This window comes from Periophthalmus magnuspinnatus, chromosome 21, assembly GCF_009829125.3.
Source record: "Periophthalmus magnuspinnatus isolate fPerMag1 chromosome 21, fPerMag1.2.pri, whole genome shotgun sequence".
Taxonomy (NCBI): domain Eukaryota; kingdom Metazoa; phylum Chordata; class Actinopteri; order Gobiiformes; family Gobiidae; genus Periophthalmus; species Periophthalmus magnuspinnatus.
In genome coordinates, this window is record NC_047146.1 from 4475757 (window position 1) to 4494175 (window position 18419).

General features: G+C 40.7%; 1 protein-coding gene across 5 annotated transcripts in view; it reads left to right on the forward strand.

Annotated features, from left to right (window-relative positions):
- Nucleotides 1-18419, forward strand: part of raph1a (Ras association (RalGDS/AF-6) and pleckstrin homology domains 1a) — an 85700-nt gene that overhangs the window by 19075 nt on the left and 48206 nt on the right. For all 5 annotated transcript variants that reach the window (XM_033986782.2, XM_055230582.1, XM_055230584.1 and 2 more), the window contains exon 2: nucleotides 8526-8580. The gene's annotated coding sequence lies outside the window, so the exon portion shown is untranslated. The remainder of the gene's footprint in view (nucleotides 1-8525; nucleotides 8581-18419) is intronic.

The following is an 18419-nucleotide window of genomic DNA, read 5'->3' on the forward strand; positions in this document are numbered from 1 at the left end:
GCAATTCTGAACGGACTCTGGGCTCTAGTGTGTAAAGAGGCTGTACTGTGTCAGGAGTCTCTAATGCATCAGGCTCTACTGTAACTAGAGGCTCTACTGGTTCAGCAGTTTGTTCAAGTTCAGGAATTTCATCCAGGGCAGGAATCATTCTGAGATCAGAGAGTTCTATTCCAGGTATCTGGTCCAGATGAGGCATCAGTTCAACAGCAGGGATCTCATCAACATCAGGACTTCAGTTTTAGGGTCTCAGCAGGTTGCTTCTGCAGTTCCTCTGAAAGTTCCTTAGGCAGTTCACTGTGGAGGTGCTCAGATAAATGGAGAACAGGGGACTCCTGGTCTGGAGTCTGGAAGCTCCTCAGTTTGTATTTGTGAAAATAGTTGACAGGTGCTCAGATTTTGAAAAAGTTGTTTTCCTGGAAACATCTCAAAGATTTTTGCGATGACGTTCCAGACCATTTGATCCTGAAAACAACGATAAAAGTAGCACTGGTAGAACATAGAGATGTTCATTTTTTTCAAGTCTGTCCAGGACAGACTGGGCCATTCCAGCTAATTTCTCTTCATGACACACTGAAATATGGAGCATCCACAGGAGGCCTCCACAGGCTGAATATGAGATCAGGGATCAGTTCCAGGACCACCTCCCTCGGCTGAAGCAGACGGAGCATGTCCTCTACATTCTAGGACAGCAAGTCTGCAAACCTCCTGCCATGTACCACACTTGGGTGCCTTTTGTAAAAGAGTCAAAGTTGTGCAGAAAATCATCTGTAATTAATTCTGTTGATCGAGAGACTCACCTGAAGGTTTCAAGGATGTTTTTTGGAGAAATCACCAGCCTTGATGTACATTTTGAAACAGGCCTGAAACAATGAGGAGACAAAGGTTTAATACGCAACTATAAGGACATGCATAAAATAACAGGTTAAATACAAATAACCTGAACATAAATATGAAGTATATGACTATTTTACCACAGTCAGAAGAGGTTTGTTCTCAGCTCCCCCTTTTTCAAACTGCCATTGTCTGAAAGCCCATTTACACACACATTTAGTTTGCCTTGTACGTGTTACAGGTGAAGAAATATTACAAAAAAACCCCCAAAAAACATGTTACAGTTACAATCACAGACATTCATAAAGATATATAAAGTGATACTTACATCGGTTTCATAAGAAGACACGTGCCAACAGGTCTGAAGGGCAGAGTCGTATAAAGCCGCCCCAGCTCCTGAAACATGGCCAGAAACAAATGTAATTACACAACTACTGTACACACTGTTTTATACTTCAAAACGTAGATTGGCACACACATAAACGCACACTCTTACCTTAATTGGCAGATAGACTCCATTTGTTTGAGGAATGCAGTTCTATGATGCTTGTTTCTTTTGACTGTTAAGGCACCGTGACAAACTAAGCAAAAAGACAGCGAAAGTGAAGACCAGAGACTGTAAAAGTGCAAAGTTCAAATCTCAAAATGAGCCTGAGACGTGCATGAGTTTCACGTCCAGGACTCCAGAGCTGAGGGAATGACCTCGGGACGTCATCCTCATCATCCTGGTGTTCTGGAAAATGGGTCACTGCCTTTTTTGTCGTTCAACCTTTGGAAAATCCACAGGAAAATAACTAAGCTTTTGCAACAATTAATAAATCTTTAGCGTCTTAGGCCCAAGTGTGAAACAGTAGAACACATTAGTACAAGTCGCGTGTGGAGTCTGAGCGAATATTCCCGTTGATATGTGACATTCTGAGGAGTTTTCGCGACTCAAAAGATATATTTAGGTTTAAAATACCCGTCGCCGTGGCAGTAGTCTTAATATTTACGCCACATTAACTTTCATTAACACGGGGAGAATAGTTATTGCTACGGTAATAACTAATAAAGAATAAAGAACACAGGTTTTATGATTTGCTAAATGGATCGTTTCATTCGACCGGAGCTGAACGCTGAGGGTGACGTCACACTCACTTAGTCCACTTCTTTTTACAGACTGTGGGCTGAGAGCAAAACCAAAGCCATTACATTTGTCGGTAAGAAAAACGCATAAATAATTATACTCAGCTGGAAGTGCGCAGATGCATAACTCTGATAAACCCAAATCAGCCTGTTTTATTTATATTTGAATGGAAATAACTCTTTGGATTCAGTATTCACGGGTTTTCCAAATGCGTAGCGTCAGATTCCCTTCTCTTTAGGTCACAAGCTTTAGCCTTCTGAAGCTAACCTAAAAACCATGTCCATGTGATTGTAGAAGCGGCTTTGAAGCCCGGGGTGAGGGTGAGTGCAGTGTGCAGCAGGAGCATGCAGGGGTAATGTGAGCTGACGTCTGGCCTTGTGCAGACATGGATGTGCAGAGTGGCTGTTAGCGTGCGTTAGCAGGGTGAGCTGGTTACCGGGCAGAACGGCGCAGTGGCAGTGTCTTCAGCTGCAGGTTCGCATTAGATGTAAAGATTTAATCGGTTTTGCTTACTTTGCCTCGCGTAATCTCAGGTTTTTGACGGATGCAAATTGATTCTTGGGATTGAGGCGCTTTGGATTTGTCTGTTATTAATGTTTATATATTGATTTACGGACACAATAGCGAAATAAAAACACCAGGATCATGTAGAGCGGGTTAATACGGACATTTTTAAGACCAAAATGACGAGTCTGACAGCAGCAGGTACAGAAAGAGAGGACACAGTTTTTCAATGTAAAGTGAATTAGAGTCAGAGCCCATTATCACTTCCTGTTTGTAACGCAGCAGCTAGCAGGTTAGCTATGTCCATTTGTATGTACAGTCTATGATTCAAGCACACATTTAAGTCTGAATTTCTCTCCGTGGAATCAGAGGACTTCCTGAACGATGGTTTTCTCGTCATCTTTGTCGTTCTTTCTCGAGGATCAGCCTTAAAAACACGAGGTCTGGTTGTCTCCTTATTTCACCCTGGTGTTTGACTGCGGCCTTCAGCTGCTGCTGCCGTAGACTAAACTATGCACAGCCCAGAGACAGACAGTCCTCGGCATGTGTGAGAGGAGTGCACATATGGCTTCTCCTTCACTCTCACTTACAGAAACACTTTACCACCCCCAGGCTCAAAACCACGTAAAAACAACCCCACATGTCGCACACTGACACGTTCAGTTATAGCTGTTATAACAACCATTGTTCCGGTAATTTTTATGTAAACGCAAGTGAAAAGAGGTTGGCTGTAAACTGACGCAAACAAGACACACAATAATCTCTATATCGACTTATCGTTCAATATCTGAAGCTGGATCAGTATATTTTGGGGTTCGATATTAGAAAAAGACGATGTGTTTTTCATCCGTGGCCGTCACCGATGTTTAAAATCCAGAGAAAGTGATGGCTGATACGCTCTGGCCCTATATACGGACGATTAAGATCATCTCCCGCAAAAGTTTTATATTAATTTATATTTACAAACTCGCCCACAGCCTTGTTTCATTTGGATAAGACACAGCGTAGTGCGGTTGCCGATTTGGATTAAACTTTTCAAATGAAGCTTTGTACAGATTTTTTTTGGTAGTTTATGAGCACAGCCTGGTGGAGATTTAAAGCCGACAGCTGAAACGCTAAAAAAATGTGAACTCTATCTCTGTTCAGTATTTTTTCGTGTCTACGTCTTTTGCAACAGTGGGGAGATTTGCTGCTTTTTTTAATGAAAAACTGTAAGATTTGGGCTGTAGGGAGTTAAAAAAGTCACTTCCAGGCCTTTTTTTTATGTTCATTCTGTCATGTATTTGTTGCAGCTCATGCATTTTAACGACACTCTCTATTTAAACATTGTTCACTCAGATTATCCTGTTTTATTTTGACAAAACATAAAAGCATAAAGTATCGTTTATATCATTTATCGCAGTATTTCTCTGTGCTTTGTATCGAGCCTCAGAATGTGTTCTTGTGACAGGCCTAGACGCACATCTGTTGCGTGTCTTTGTTGTAAAAAGCTCTATTGTTTATCATTTATGCCTGGTTTAATTCCTGGGTCTTATTAGCACTGAAGTAATATCCTAGTTCTGCTGATCTCAGACTTAGAAACAGTTATATCCACAGATTTGGCAAGTCGTGTCCTTTCACAACTGTAAAACGGTCCAGTTGAGCAATAGGAACAATCCGTTTGCTGACGCCTGAGCCAGCGCCATTTAAAAGTCCCAATAAACTTATTAAATCGCGTATGTACTGCCCCACGCTGCGTTTGCATCGTTATATCTGTACATTTACACTCAAGCGTCTACTTAATGTTATGAGTTCTGTTGGCTGTACTTACTACTATCAGTACTGCGCATGTGACTGGGTTTAAGGCCGGCAAGTTCATCGTCCTAGTTTTAGCTTTGGAGCAGGAAAAATATCACGTGAAACAGTCTACTCAAGTAAAAGTATTGAAGTACCTGTTAAAAAATGTACTTAAACAGTAAAACGTAACAATATTTCTCACAGATTTTGAGTCTTATAAAGCTTTTGATAAACATTTGAGCTGAATTTTGTTCCACAGCAACAACTTTAATCGTTTTTTTTTTCTGTTTGTATTTGTATATTTTAGTTTTGTTCAAATACTTTTACTTTTCAGTCCTGTTCGTTAATGTAGCGGAGTAGAACGTATCCAGTTTACTTAAGTACTTCATTTACCACCCCTGTTTCGTATTTATTTTGCCTGATCGTGGAGCAATTACTTCATGACCGTAACATTCATAAACTCTATTGACACATGTTTGAAGTAGGAAGCGTTTTCAATGACACATCGCTTTAGTTTCCTGTTGAAAAACGTGTAAAGCTCAGCCACATCAGTCCCATCTCCTCAGACCACAGTAAAGAGTGAACCCGCGGAGAGGACAATCAGAGCCTTTCAGAACAAACGAGCCGCGGTGATGCCATTTTTCCCTTTTTATATTAGCGTTTGATCATGGGTCGGCCTGTCACGATGTAAAGATTGAAGCCGCTGATACATTAAAATAAACCGAGATGATCCACATGAAACATTTTAAATATATATCACCATTAAAAGACGAATGAATGAGCCAGTACTTAGCCGTAGAAATGACTTTTTCAACTCTCTTCAGCTCAAGTCTTATCGTATTACAACAAAAACAACAAAAATCTCCCTAATTTTGCAGATTTTTAAGAAAAAATCCCCACAATAAATACGCAGTGGTCACATTTTTATATAGCGTTTTTTTTTCCACCAGTGTAAACAGACGCTGGGGGTGAGCTGGGTTAAGTGTCTTGCCTAAGGACACAACAGCAATATTCATTTGTGGGAGCTGGGATTGCACTGCCGACCTGTGGGACAGTGGATCCAACTGTTCTACCAATTTATTTTAGGTTTTTTTTTTATGTAAAGAGCCAGTTTTGTGCTGTCAAAATTCACATCATTGGACAAAAACTCTACCAAATGAGCCACTGTCGCCCCCGTTTTTTAATTTTCTTGCATCGAACCAGTTGGAGTTGGAGATTCTGAGCTACTCTCGGATGAAAACGAGTGAATCGATCCGTTGTGGGGGCTGCATATGGAGTCACTTTGTCCGTTGCATGTTTGTAGTGGCCCCACCCACTGTGACTCATTCAAATGTGGGAATTATATTGTGCAAAAAGGGACACAGCTTTTCCAAAGTCTTTTCCTGCTTTCTTCATCTGGCTGTCAGCGACTCGAGCCTCTGGGCCCGTCTCGATAAAGCATTCTGAAGTCCGATATATCGCTTAAGTAAATATAGACGATAAACGATAATATTGAAACTGACACCAAAACCAAAAGCGCAGATTTAAACCACGAAAACTCTCCTAAATCTACAATAATGTTCAAAATCATGAGCTAGTCGTTAGTTTGAGTCTGTTAAGAGTTAGACGAGTTATTTATTCAAACTTTTACGGTTTAAATCTGATCATATAGCGAAAAAATAACCAAAAAATTAGCTGTAGCGCAAAGAAAAAGTAATACACACGATAAATACTGACATAATAGTGAAATAAAAACAGCAGGATCATGTAGAGTGGGTTAATACGAACATTTAAAGACCAAAAATGACGTGTCTGACAGCAGCAGATACAGAGAGAGGGGCCTATATAGAACACGGTGGCTAGCAGGTTAGCTATGTCCATTTATATATATACAGTCTATGTTATTAGCTCAAAAATCGTCCATATCGGTCGATCTCTGTTCGATAGCAAACATTGTGAAGAGTTAGGATTATCAAACATGGTAATATTCAAGAATCTACTGTTTGTTTCCATTCTATTGTCCAAAAACAGAATCATGTACATAAAAGTATCAATCCTTTTCCTTACTATCGAAATAGAGTTTGAAAGTTTTTGTATGAAGACGATTTTAATTTTAATTTCAGTTTTCGTTGTTCGTTGTTTGCACCTGGCCTTGTCTCGCAGTGATACAGAATTTACAAAAACACTGTATCCTTGGGATGTTCTTGAGCTTAGCCAAAACATTTACTTTTTTTTCATTCTTTTGCCCGTTATGATCCCGTAAACATGTCAATCAAGAAATACCAGCCACTGACAGTGTAAGGTGTGGTGAACGTCTCTTCTGTCGTCGTCTTAACTGGAATATGTGGGCAGTTTTATGACCCAGACTCTGTTGTGTAACCTTTTCAAACTAACAGCTAAATGAGCCACATATTGAGACACATGTGTTCAGTAGTATTTCCATAAAGCCTGATGTATTCTCTTGGATCCTGATGGGGCAGGAGCTAGCCCTTGTGCGTGACGCTAAACAAAACACTGGTTGTTGTTTCAGCCGTCAGCTCCTGATCATATGAGAGCCGCTAATGATCCGAGGCTACGGCTGCCGCGCGTTTGAATGGGACGCCCCGTGACCCGCTGACACATTTATAGTGTTATGAATGAAGTCACGGACGCTACAGCTTTGTGTTACGATGATGGTTTTAACCCGACGCAGGAAGTTAAACTGCGAAACGCGAGGATGACACCGCGCTGAACGCTGTGGGCCGACTGGTGGTTCTTGGATCACACTTTTTGAACAGGCTCAGCAGGGTCCTAACACACACACACACAGACAACACACACATGAACACACACAAACGTACACTGTAGTGCCCCCTGCTGACCATGTATTTGTTGTGTTGACAGCTGCTTTTTGAAGTCTATAGTCCTTAAGGAGACATGTACACGGTGGTGTGACGGTGTCAGCGTTAAAATGTGTTGCACTGGCTCTACTTTCTCATTTACCTTTAACCTACTGATTAGAATATTTAAATTTTATTATATTTTTTGATATATTTCAAAAAGTACACCCACGTGACCAGCTCATACTTACAAGTCCAGTATTTGAACTTAGGCCTTACCATCTGCCTTACTATCGGCACTTGGACCTTACCATCGGCCTTATCATCAGCCTTACTATCGGCACTTGGGCCTTACCATTGGACTTACCATCGGCCTTACCATCAGTCTTACCATCGGCCTTACCATCGGCCTTACTATTGACTCTTGGGCCTTACCATTGGACTTACCATCGGCCTTACCATCAGTCTTACCATCGGCCTTACCATCGGCCTTACTATTGACTCTTGGACCTTACCATTGGACTTACCATCGGCCTTATCATCGGCCTTACTATTGACACTTGGGCCTTACCATTGGACTTACCATCGGCTTTATCATCGTCCTTACTATTGACACTTGGACCTTACCGTTGGCCTTACCTTTCCTGCCTGAGCCGATGTTTGGTTTGAGCTGTCGTTGTAAAAAGCTTAAACTGTGATAATGTCATTCACAGAAACAGATTACACAGTTCCATTATGGACTAGCAGTAAAAACAGGGCTGTGGACGTCTAAACATAATTTCTATCGAGATGATTTTTACTTGTTATAGTTAAATTATACAACAGTAAAAAGTATAGACATTTTTTCTCTTCATTTAAATTTTTGTATTCATTTAAAATCATTTTTTGGGGGGTATAATAATCAAAATGGAGCTTATGGGCATTGCAGTGGTGGAAGTAGTACTCAATTTTGTTACTTGAGTAAAAGTAAAGATACTGGAGCAAAGAAATACTCAAGTAAAAGTTTCACATGACAAAATATACTTAAAATACCTTAAAGTACCTGTTTAAAAATGTACTTAAAGAGTAAAAAGTAAAAGTATTTCTCGCAGATTTTGAGTCTTATAAAGCTTCAAATGTGGTGATTTTGATAAAGATTTGAGCTGAATTTCAGTCGATCTCTATAGTTACAAGTCTAATAAACTGCTAGATGGAGGGGAGCGCATGATTTCTGGTAAAAAATAAAATAAAATAAAATCCAGCTTTGTCACGCAGGGGATTTTTTTTTTCCGTTGTTGTATATAGCGAACATTTAGGAACAGCACTGCTACTGTGCTCATAATGGACGACTTGTGAACATCTTAAGTGCATAAATATTTGGGCTTTGGCTGCAAAAGGCCAAACAGAAGCGTCAGAGGCTTTGGTTTTGGTTTCACAGTCGTCTGAGAGGGAGACGCATCGACCAGAGGAAATGTGATCATGAGTAATAAATATTCCTGGTCTGTCTGCAGGTTGGATCGTCCCTGGTGAAGTGCTGGAGCTGGACTGAGCAGGAGCACACCAAAGGTAAACAAACGAACACGCACTTGACGCGATCGGCCTGTGACGCGCTGTGTTTACGTGGAGACGACCCGGCACGCAGACCTCCACCCAGAGGACCCTCACGCGACGTACCTCCATCCCGCAGACCGTGTAAAGAAGTGGACTAAGTGAATGTGACGTCACTCGCGGCGTTTAGCTCCAGTCAAGTGAAGCTAATCGAGGCTAGAGCAGTTATAGCGGCTAATTTGGAGCCGAGTTGCCTATTTGGGATTCCGACCACGAGTATCATAGCAACAAAAGAGCCAATCCGGGGTGAGGATGTTGTTGTTGACTGCTGGTTTAGTAGGGAGCCGACGCTTAGCAACGCTGTCAATCAAACCTGTTGCTAACGCTAACGGGAGCGACCTCAGGGAAAGAAGACGCCTGATTTGTCTGTTATTAATGTTCTTATCTTGATTTACGGACAAAATAGCGAAATAAAGAACACAGGATCATGTAGAGGGTTAATACGAATATTTAAGACCAAAATGACAAGTCTGAAAGTAGCAGTTTTTCAATAGAAAGTGAACTGGAGCCAGAGTCGATGGAGCCAGAAGCGCAGGTTAGCTATGTCCATTTATATATACAGTCTGTGTGGTAGCCTGGCAAATCCAGACTTGTATCTCTGTATTTTCTTTACACATTGATATCAGTCTGGTCCCACGTTTAAAGCTTCGTCTCGATAACACATTCTCAAGTTCGATAAATCGCTAAAGTAAAGCTAGTTTCTTCACTTCTGCCACTGATACAAAAACCAAGAGCAGATTTAAACCACAAAAAACTATTATCAGTCCACAATATTGTTCAAAATCATGAGCTGCAAGAACAAAAACAGCAGAATGAAACAGTTTAGTCATTAGTTTGAGTCAGACAAGTTATTTATTCCAACTTTTACGGCTTAAATCTGATCATATAGATAATAAAAATGAGCAAGTGCGCCATGTTCACTTTCTATTTTTCTATTTTTCATTACATCCAAAATCAAACATTATTCAGCTTGTATAAGGTTGTACTATATAACATTTCTATCGTGACCAAAAGGATCTAGGCCAGGGGTGTCCAAACTTTTCTCATTAAGGGCCACGTATAAAAACATAGACAAAGCTGAGGGCCGATTGAGGGCCATAGACTGGGCGCCATTACAGTGAATACTTCAAATCTGTGTGTTTATTACAAGTTAAACTGAACCACTAGAGCTTTATTCATGCTTAAATCCTCAAAGGGATGCATTAAATATTAGATTTTTAGAAATGTACTGTAAAAAGTACTATTTAAGGTAATATGGGCCAATTCACGTAGAAGCTTGAGGGCCGAGAAAAATTTGTCTGAGGGCCGCATTTGGTCCCCGGGCCGCAGTTTGGTCACGCCTGATCTGGGCTGAAGTAAAAATGACTTATAACGCCTAAACCTATTTAATAACAACACACAGGAATTCCAAGAAAAGCAGCACCAGTTCTGCAACATATGACTCAATATGCAAATAAAAGAAAAACTACAAACCACAGCAGTTCACATAAATCATTCCTGAGTCCTGTAATTTTCAAAAAGTAATGTTTTATTATACCTCTTTTTAAATGCTTCTGTTGTGTAGGAGCTTTTTAATTTATCATCGAGGTCGTTCCACACACTGACCCCTCGAACACAAACACGATGACGTTTTTTACTGGTTCTACTCTTAATTTTTTTGAATAAATACTTTTTTTTTTGGCTGTTTTAAAAATGCTAATTAACGCACGCAGCGAGTAGAGCTAAGACGACATGAAGCGAACTGTCTTCACAATGAACTAAGACGACAACAAATGGTGAGGGACACGTGGGGGGAGGTGCGTCCCGGTGGAGGTCTGCAGCGCTGGGTACTCTGGGTGGAGGTCTGCAGCCGCTCTCTTGTTTATACGAGCTGCCTGGATGTGATTATTATGGTGTGCCGTCCCCATTCTGCCGTTTTATGTGAAATAAAGTGGAGTTATTGTGTGTTATAAGCCTTTGATTGGATTAGAACTGTTCATGTTTCATCAGTGTGGTCAGATCTTTGGAGTCTGGTGGTGTTTTACATGTCCCACTCTGAAAATGTTTGGTTGGCAGTTTTACCAATAGTGTTTTGTTGGATTTTTTAGTTACAATTAGGGAACAATATTTTCGTTTATCGTGATAAAAAGGATGGACAATAATCGTTTTATATAATCGTGATAATCTCCAACAAAGATAATCGCCTTTGCTCCCTCAGAATGTGCAAAAAAAAACCTACTTATCCACAGGGGAGTCGACGAGAAGACAAAGAGGCCTGTTGTCCCGGGGTTTAGGGGCCCAGATTTGGTCTCTCTTTTTATTAATTTGTTTTAAAGGGGGGGCCCATTTCAGACTTTTGCCCGGGGCCTCTAAATTTCTGTTAACGGCCCTGCTCATCCAGAAAATTCTCCGCTAAATCGTAGTTGTTTTCGCTACAAAGTACAATACTATGACACTTCTTTAAACATGGAGCTTGTTCATAAGATTAAAATTATAATTATTCATATCTATAACATTTTAAACTGTCTGCAACTTTAATAATTCTCGTGATATAATCGTTAATCGCAATTATTAATATCGTCCCATGCCTTGTTACAATAGAATCCCGTTTTTTATGTGAATCAGTGTTAGTTTGAGGCAGGATTATTCAATACATCCACAGTTTGTCCTGGTCCCAAGCCGGAATAATCTGTTATCTCTCAGTTCTGTTTGTCCACAGTTTGTCTCATGAACAGTTTATAATATCTGTACCATTGACACTTTAGAAAACATGTCTCAGACTCGAGGCCCGTGGGCCAAATGTGTCCCGCCACGTCATTTTATGTGGCCCGCAACAAAGTCAAAATAAAAAGTATGACTAGAAACGGTTGATTAACAAAATTAACAAGTAGTTGCATTTATTTTACTTTACATTTGGTCACATTTAGTTTCATTTATCTTACAGTTACATCTGGCCCTTTGAGAGCAAACTCTTTGTGGATGTGGCCCTCAGTTTGACGCCCCTGATTTAGAATATCTGCACTAAACTGGACACTTTACGATACCGGTCACCTTAATAAGCCGTGTTTGCACTGTTGTTCTGATGTTGTTGTATATATCTACCTCTAAGTACGTTATTTTATCTTTAAACTCATATTTTTTAACTTTATGCACGCTCTTATTTGTATTTATTCAGTGTTTTTATGTTGCACTTTATCGCCAAAGAGAGTTCCTAGTTTGTGAGCTGTGTTTACTGACAATGGCAATAAAAAGTCTTCTGATTCTGATCCGAATATCGGCGTTTTGAATCCTGCTCTCGCCATAAACGTCATCGGCAGAGCGGTCAAGTCCACTGATCCACCGTCTCTGAAGAACGCATAGAAACCCCAGAGCGTTAAACATCTCTGTCCTTACTCCTCTCACACTTTACTTTACCATTTTTCGCTGCTTTTCTGTCATAGGACCATTATTAGCGTCAACCTCACTAAGTAACAGGAAACTGGCTGAACATCAAGTGAGCTATTTAACACAATCTCGCGTTGAAAAAACTGTGGAACTTTGCCGAGAGTTTCATGAACAATCCTCTCTCTAAAATAGACTGATGGTGGACCTCTGATACAATGGTGGGCTTTCTGGCAACAGTTGGGTCTTTCCTGCTTCGGCGCAACTATAAGCGCAAACAAAAGCCACTTCCAAAACTGGTTGGGTGTTAAAACGTTTACCACACGAACCTCTGTCCCAATTACAACCATAATCGTCCAGTGTTTCAATAGATTCTTTTTCCAGGTCAAGGTTTAGTTTGTGTTCATCCCTGACAGGTCGGACTGCTCACTAGCGCCTCAGAGTGGTCACGTGATTGGCCAGCTGATTTAAGCAAGTTTTGCCGTTGTGCGTTCCTTCCGAAATCCGAAAACGTGACCGCGGGACTGTGAACCGGAACGAGGGGGCCTTTTTACTGTCACATACCTGGGATACTCTCGCGAAGAAGCCAGACTGCAGATGGCGCTGTCGTCCTGCAGATAATAAAACTACAACACATTTTGAAGCATAAACGATGATACTGAAACGACTTTAAGCCACTGACACAATAACAATAATGCAATATAATCCTGGTAAATGATTTTTTATAGATATATATTGAGTCGATATAGTATTTATCCTGACAGAACTAATCCCGCCTCCACCGACGACGGCGCCAAAACCCGTTTAAATCCGCTGACCGATCACGCCACTCAACATCACGTGACCACTCAGAGGCGCTAGTGAGCAGACCAAACTGTCAGGGGAAAAAATCTATTAAAATAAAAGCATAATCCCCTGAAAACTATTTATTATTATCTTTTTCCGCAAATAATCTAAAAATATAAAGTCTATCATTTTAGCTAGCACGAACATTCTTAATTGTACGTCTGTTTTGTTGTGATTATTGTAGCCAGTCTAATCCCTCTCAGCCTGATTTGTAAATTGATGAAGCAAGTTGTAATTTTTAGATTTTGGCGCAAGACCGTTCAGCGGTTTGGGATCCGGTGAAATCAGATACACCTCAGGGAAAGAAGGCGTCTGATTTGTCTGTTATTAATGTTCATATCTTGATTTACAGACACAAAAGTGAAATAAAAACCCGAGGATAACGTAGAGCGGGTTAATACGGACGTTTTAAGACCAAAATTCAATAGAAAGCGAATTGGAGACAGAGTAATGGGAGCCGGAAGCGCGCACATGATCACTTCCTGTCTGGAACGCGGCGGCTAGCAGGTTAGCTCTGTCCATTTATATAAACAGTCTATGGTCATGATTAGAAATTATGAAGTTGGATGTATCGCTGAAGCAAATACAGATGATATTGAAACTCAATTCTGCCACTGACGCAAAAAATTTTAACCGCAAAAACTATTATAAATCTACAATATTGTTAAAAATCATGAGCTGAAATAAATAAACAGCAGAGTGAAACAGTTTAGTCGTTAGTTTGAGTCCGTAATGCGTCAGACAAGTTATTTACTCCAACTTTTACAGCTTAAATCTGATCGTACAGACCAGAAAATAAACCAAAAATGTCCCAGTAGAGCAAAGAAAAAGCAGAAGGTTAAATACTGACCGACAAAAAACTATAGTTCCATCTTCATTTCCATCAAAATTGCATCATTCATAACGTTTCCTCTCAAAAACGGTTCATACTTTTGCTGACGACGTGCAGATTCAGCCTCGCGACAAGAGCTTCTGCAGTTGCTCAAGCCAAAATACTAAAAGGAAGCAAAAAAAACAAAAAACGCTGACTTGATTCAACACCGAATTCGCTTTCAAATCTTTATACGACTCAATCAGACGCGCAGGTTCAAACTCGGATCTTCAGACCCCAAACTTTGTCCGGACAGATGTTTACACGGGCTTCAGATTCGAGTCCGATTTTAGCTGTGCCGGTTGTAACGCTCATTGTCTGCTGCGACTTTTTGAGCCAGTCCACGTTTTTCGCAGCAATGTTTTTCCATCAGATCTTTTTGGAAAATAGCAGATGTGGCGCGCTGAAGTTATATTTACCATTCTGCTGTTTGGGGAGCTGAGGTCTGCCTAAATAACAGTATAGCGTATCAGATGTTTTTTTGCGTTTGACTACAGCATTCCAAATAGCACAGTTCAATCCTATAAACTCCCCAAGCCACATAACAGACCAGTGTTCTCTCTCAGGGGTTAAACTGCACATGTGTTCATTTATCTCTCTGTTTATTTCAGTTTGGGGGGAAAGTAATAGTGCGCCGTTACTATGGGCATTAGGCAGGACGCACATACACGACGACGACGACTACTCTACTTTACCATATCGAGTTTTTGCGAAGTAAAAGAACATTTCAGATCGGTCAAAAGTTTAAGAGCGAAGACGTTCGGCTGCTCGTCCAAGCCGTTTCTTCACTTCTGGTCAGATTACTCCTGGACGCTGCCTTATATCTGCGTGACGGGAGGAGCTAACGACGCTGAAGCTAACGCACCTTTTGCTTAGTTTCTGTTTGTTGGCTAGGTCTAATAATAACAACAAACGTAAACTTTCTTGAACAGGAATAGGGAGCCTTTGACGTCAGCTATCTCCGATCTACAACTCCATCCTCAGACCCAAAGCAAACAAAGGAAACAAAGAGAACAATAGAGCAAACCAGGTGTGAAAAACAACCATTAAGGCTATAGTTTCGCAAGTTATTGTCGGCGGTTGCGGACTTTCTATTACCGTAACTCCGCAACCAATTGTGCGATCGTGTAAATTCAAACGGCGTCTCAAAGCAGAGGCACGGGGCTCTTTAAATATTTTACTGTCATTACGGTAATCTGCCTACGTTGTCCTTCAAATGTGACGAATCAGAGCGCAAGAAAAAATACAGATGGACATGTAACATAGAGGTAGTTGTGTAAAAAAATCCAGTAAATTCTGATACTTCCTTTTAACGTAACTTTTATGGCTAAAAAAATAATAAAAGTGTAGGTGAGCTGCACTAGTCGATAGTGTGTTCAGTCCTTAAAGGAACAGACGGATATAAGGCAGTGTCCAGGAGTAATCTGACCAGAACTGAAGAAGCGGATTGGACGAGCAGTGAAACGTCTTTACTCTACAACTTTATTTAACTTTGGCTTTTACTTAACTCTAAAACTTTTGTCCAATTTTAATTCAAACCTGGACGACTGAGGGACACAGACAAGAAGTCGTGACGTTGAAATTACTGAGGCACCGATCCGACATTGGTATCAGATATTGACGCCGATACTGGCTCAGATATCAGCTTTCAAATATCGGTTCAGTCCATATTTTGGTTGGACTTATACTGATGTAATGTCTATTATCTGGTCGTTTTTAACCCCGAAAGTCTCAGAATGTTTGAACTTTTATTTATACAAAGCTGTTGTCGTCACTCGAGAGATAAGTAACAGCTGCAGACACATTTGGAGCAGTTTTGTCTCATTTTATTTTGTGTAAATCGAATAATTACTAATCTGAGTCTCTACTTAAGCCTATATCGAAACTGAAAAGCTGGATTGGTGCATCTCTAGAAAAAAAAGCGATATTTTTTGGCGTATTTACGAACTTTCAGAAACCAAAACTGGCTGTGGCATTTCGTGAGTATCTGAAAACGATCCTCAGACGTCAGGTAGTTTTATATCCGCTTCATTCACGAAAAAATAAAACGTGATTTACATTTCAGTGAGAGACGTTCGAGATTAAACACTTTCTAATGTCTCTCCGAAAAGGGCAAACGGCAGAGCACAGCCGGGCGCAACGTCTGTGAAGAAAAATACTCAGATATCTGGAGCCCGTCCCAGAGACAAACGTGCGGTTTTAGATCGGACCCCCTAGTGGCCAGTTAGAGACTTACAGCTAATACTGACAGACACGTGCTTGGACGTTTTTTATTACCGTAACAAAGTTTAAATCTAAGCATCTACCAAACTACGGGAGGACATGGAAAGAACATGGCGTCTAAGCTAACGTCTCTAACCGCTCATCATGTCTTCGCGATGCTGTTCTTTCATCTCATTTGAATTACGTGGAAGAGTATTCTTTTTCCTGCGGTCTGCGTCTCTAGTATTCCGCCGCAGCCCGATCCTTCCAGCTCACATTATGAAGCTGCGGTCCGTGCAGAGTCATCCCTATGTATTTAAAACGCTCGTCATGTAGGTTTACGCAACAGCCGGAAGCGGTCTGGTAAAAATAGTGGAAAGTGACACGATACTCCGGGTTGGCTGCGCTTGTGTTTGTTCCATGATGGATTGGGCTCAGGAAAGTTTGGGCTGTTCTCCCAAAAGCCTGAATAGCTGCAGGGTCGAGTCTTTGTCTGTCGCGGTCTGTGTGTGTCGTCTTCTCCCTCTGATCCATAGAACCCCGCTCTCATGTGTCCAGAGTTAGGGATTTTCCCCCTGACCTCCTTTTACGGCCTAAGGGAGGGTCTTTTGCCCGGTTAAACTTCAAATGTTCTGTCTCTAGAAGGTTCACGACTGAGGTTATGTGGTAAATTTAAGAGCTATATTAACAAAAAAATGTCTGTGTGTTTTGGGACGATCCTCAAATTAAACGTAAAATGAGTAAAAAACACAAACTGTATAAAGAAAACGCATGATTCGTCTGTTTTTAACGTGCATATCTTGATTTTGGGGAACAATAGTGAAATAAAAACCCCGGGATCATGTTGAGCGGGTTAATACGAACATTTTAAGATCAAAATGACAAGTCTGACAGCAGCAGTTACAGAGAGAAGAGCCAGAGTTTTTTCAATAGAAAGTGAATTGAAGCCAGAGTCACTTCCTGTTTGAACGTTTATATTGACACTCTATGGTTAAAACATGTCTTTAAATACATTAGTTGCTGTATAAATAGCTGCAAAATTAGCCACAGAAGTCCAGAAATGTTTAGTTTAGTTTGTTTTGTTCATGTTTAATCGATCTGCTCATTTTTTTTTATATAAATGATGCACCGATACTGATACTGATACCGAATATCAGTGCCGATACTGAAATATTAGCTGGATGGAGTGTCGGTTTTATAAAATCGGTTAAGTAGATGTCCTGGTTGAGCCTTTAATTTGATAATAATATATTTCCAGGCTGATTTTGGTGAGAGTTACATTAAATGATCAGGTCTTTATGAAATGAGTCTGTCACAATAATGAATTTTGAAGCTCAGTATGTCACGATAAACGATAATATTACTACTTTAAGTCACTGACATGATAAAAAAAATGTTTCACTGGCATGTTCCTGCTTTATTTTTTAACACAGCATCATTAAAACGAATGAGCCGCAACAAATAAACAGAGAATGAAGCGATAATTCTTCGTTTACTCCACCGTCTGCAGCTCAAATCTGACATAAAAAGTACAAACCTCCCACTATTGCAACAAACAGATGCACGTGATAAATATTGAGTCCCAAAATGTACTGTTCTAGTTTTTATATATAAAACGATACGTCGATATAGTGATTTATAGTGATTATTAAGTGCCATTTTCTGTCCTCAAACTGGGATCAACGCAAGGAAAGTCTCTAATTCAAAGTGTTTTACAGAAAAAGACAGACATTAAAATCACAATACAACAAATCAAAACATAAATAATCATAAAATAAACCCTTTCAGTCATTTTCAGCTAAACAGAACCGTTTTGAGTCTGGATTTAAACATTGTCAAAGTGGAGGTCTGTCTCACATCTTCAGGAAGAATGTTTCAGGTTTGAGCTGCACAAAACTGAAACGCTGATCCCCCATGTTTAGTCCTGGTTTAGTCCTGGTTTAGTCCTGGTTAATCCTGGTTTAGTCCTGGTTTAGTCCTGGTTCAGTCCTGGTTCAGTCCTGGTTTAGACCTGGTTTAGTCCTGGTTTAGTCCTGGTTTAGTCCTGGTTTAGTCCTGGTTAATCCTGGTTAATCCTGGTTTAGTCCTGGTTTAGTCCTGGTTTAGTCCTGGTTCAGTCCTGGTTTAGTCCTGGTTTAGTCCTGGTTTAGTCCTGGTTTAGTCCTGGTTCAGCCCTGGTTTAGTCCTGGTTTAGTCCTGGTTTAGTCCTGGTTCAGCCCTGGTTCAGCCCTGGTTTAGTCCTGGTTTAGTCCTGGTTCAGCCCTGGTTTAGTCCTGGTTTAGTCCTGGTTTAGTCCTGGTTCAGCCCTGGTTTAGTCCTGGTTTAGTCCTGGTTTAGTCCTGGTTCAGCCCTGGTTCAGCCCTGGTTTAGTCCTGGTTTAGTCCTGGTTCAGCCCTGGTTTAGTCCTGGTTTAGTCCTGGTTTAGTCCTGGTTCAGCCCTGGTTTAGTCCTGGTTTAGCCCTGGTTTAGCCCTGGTTTAGCCCTGGTTTAGCCCTGGTTTAGTCCTGGTTTAGTCCTG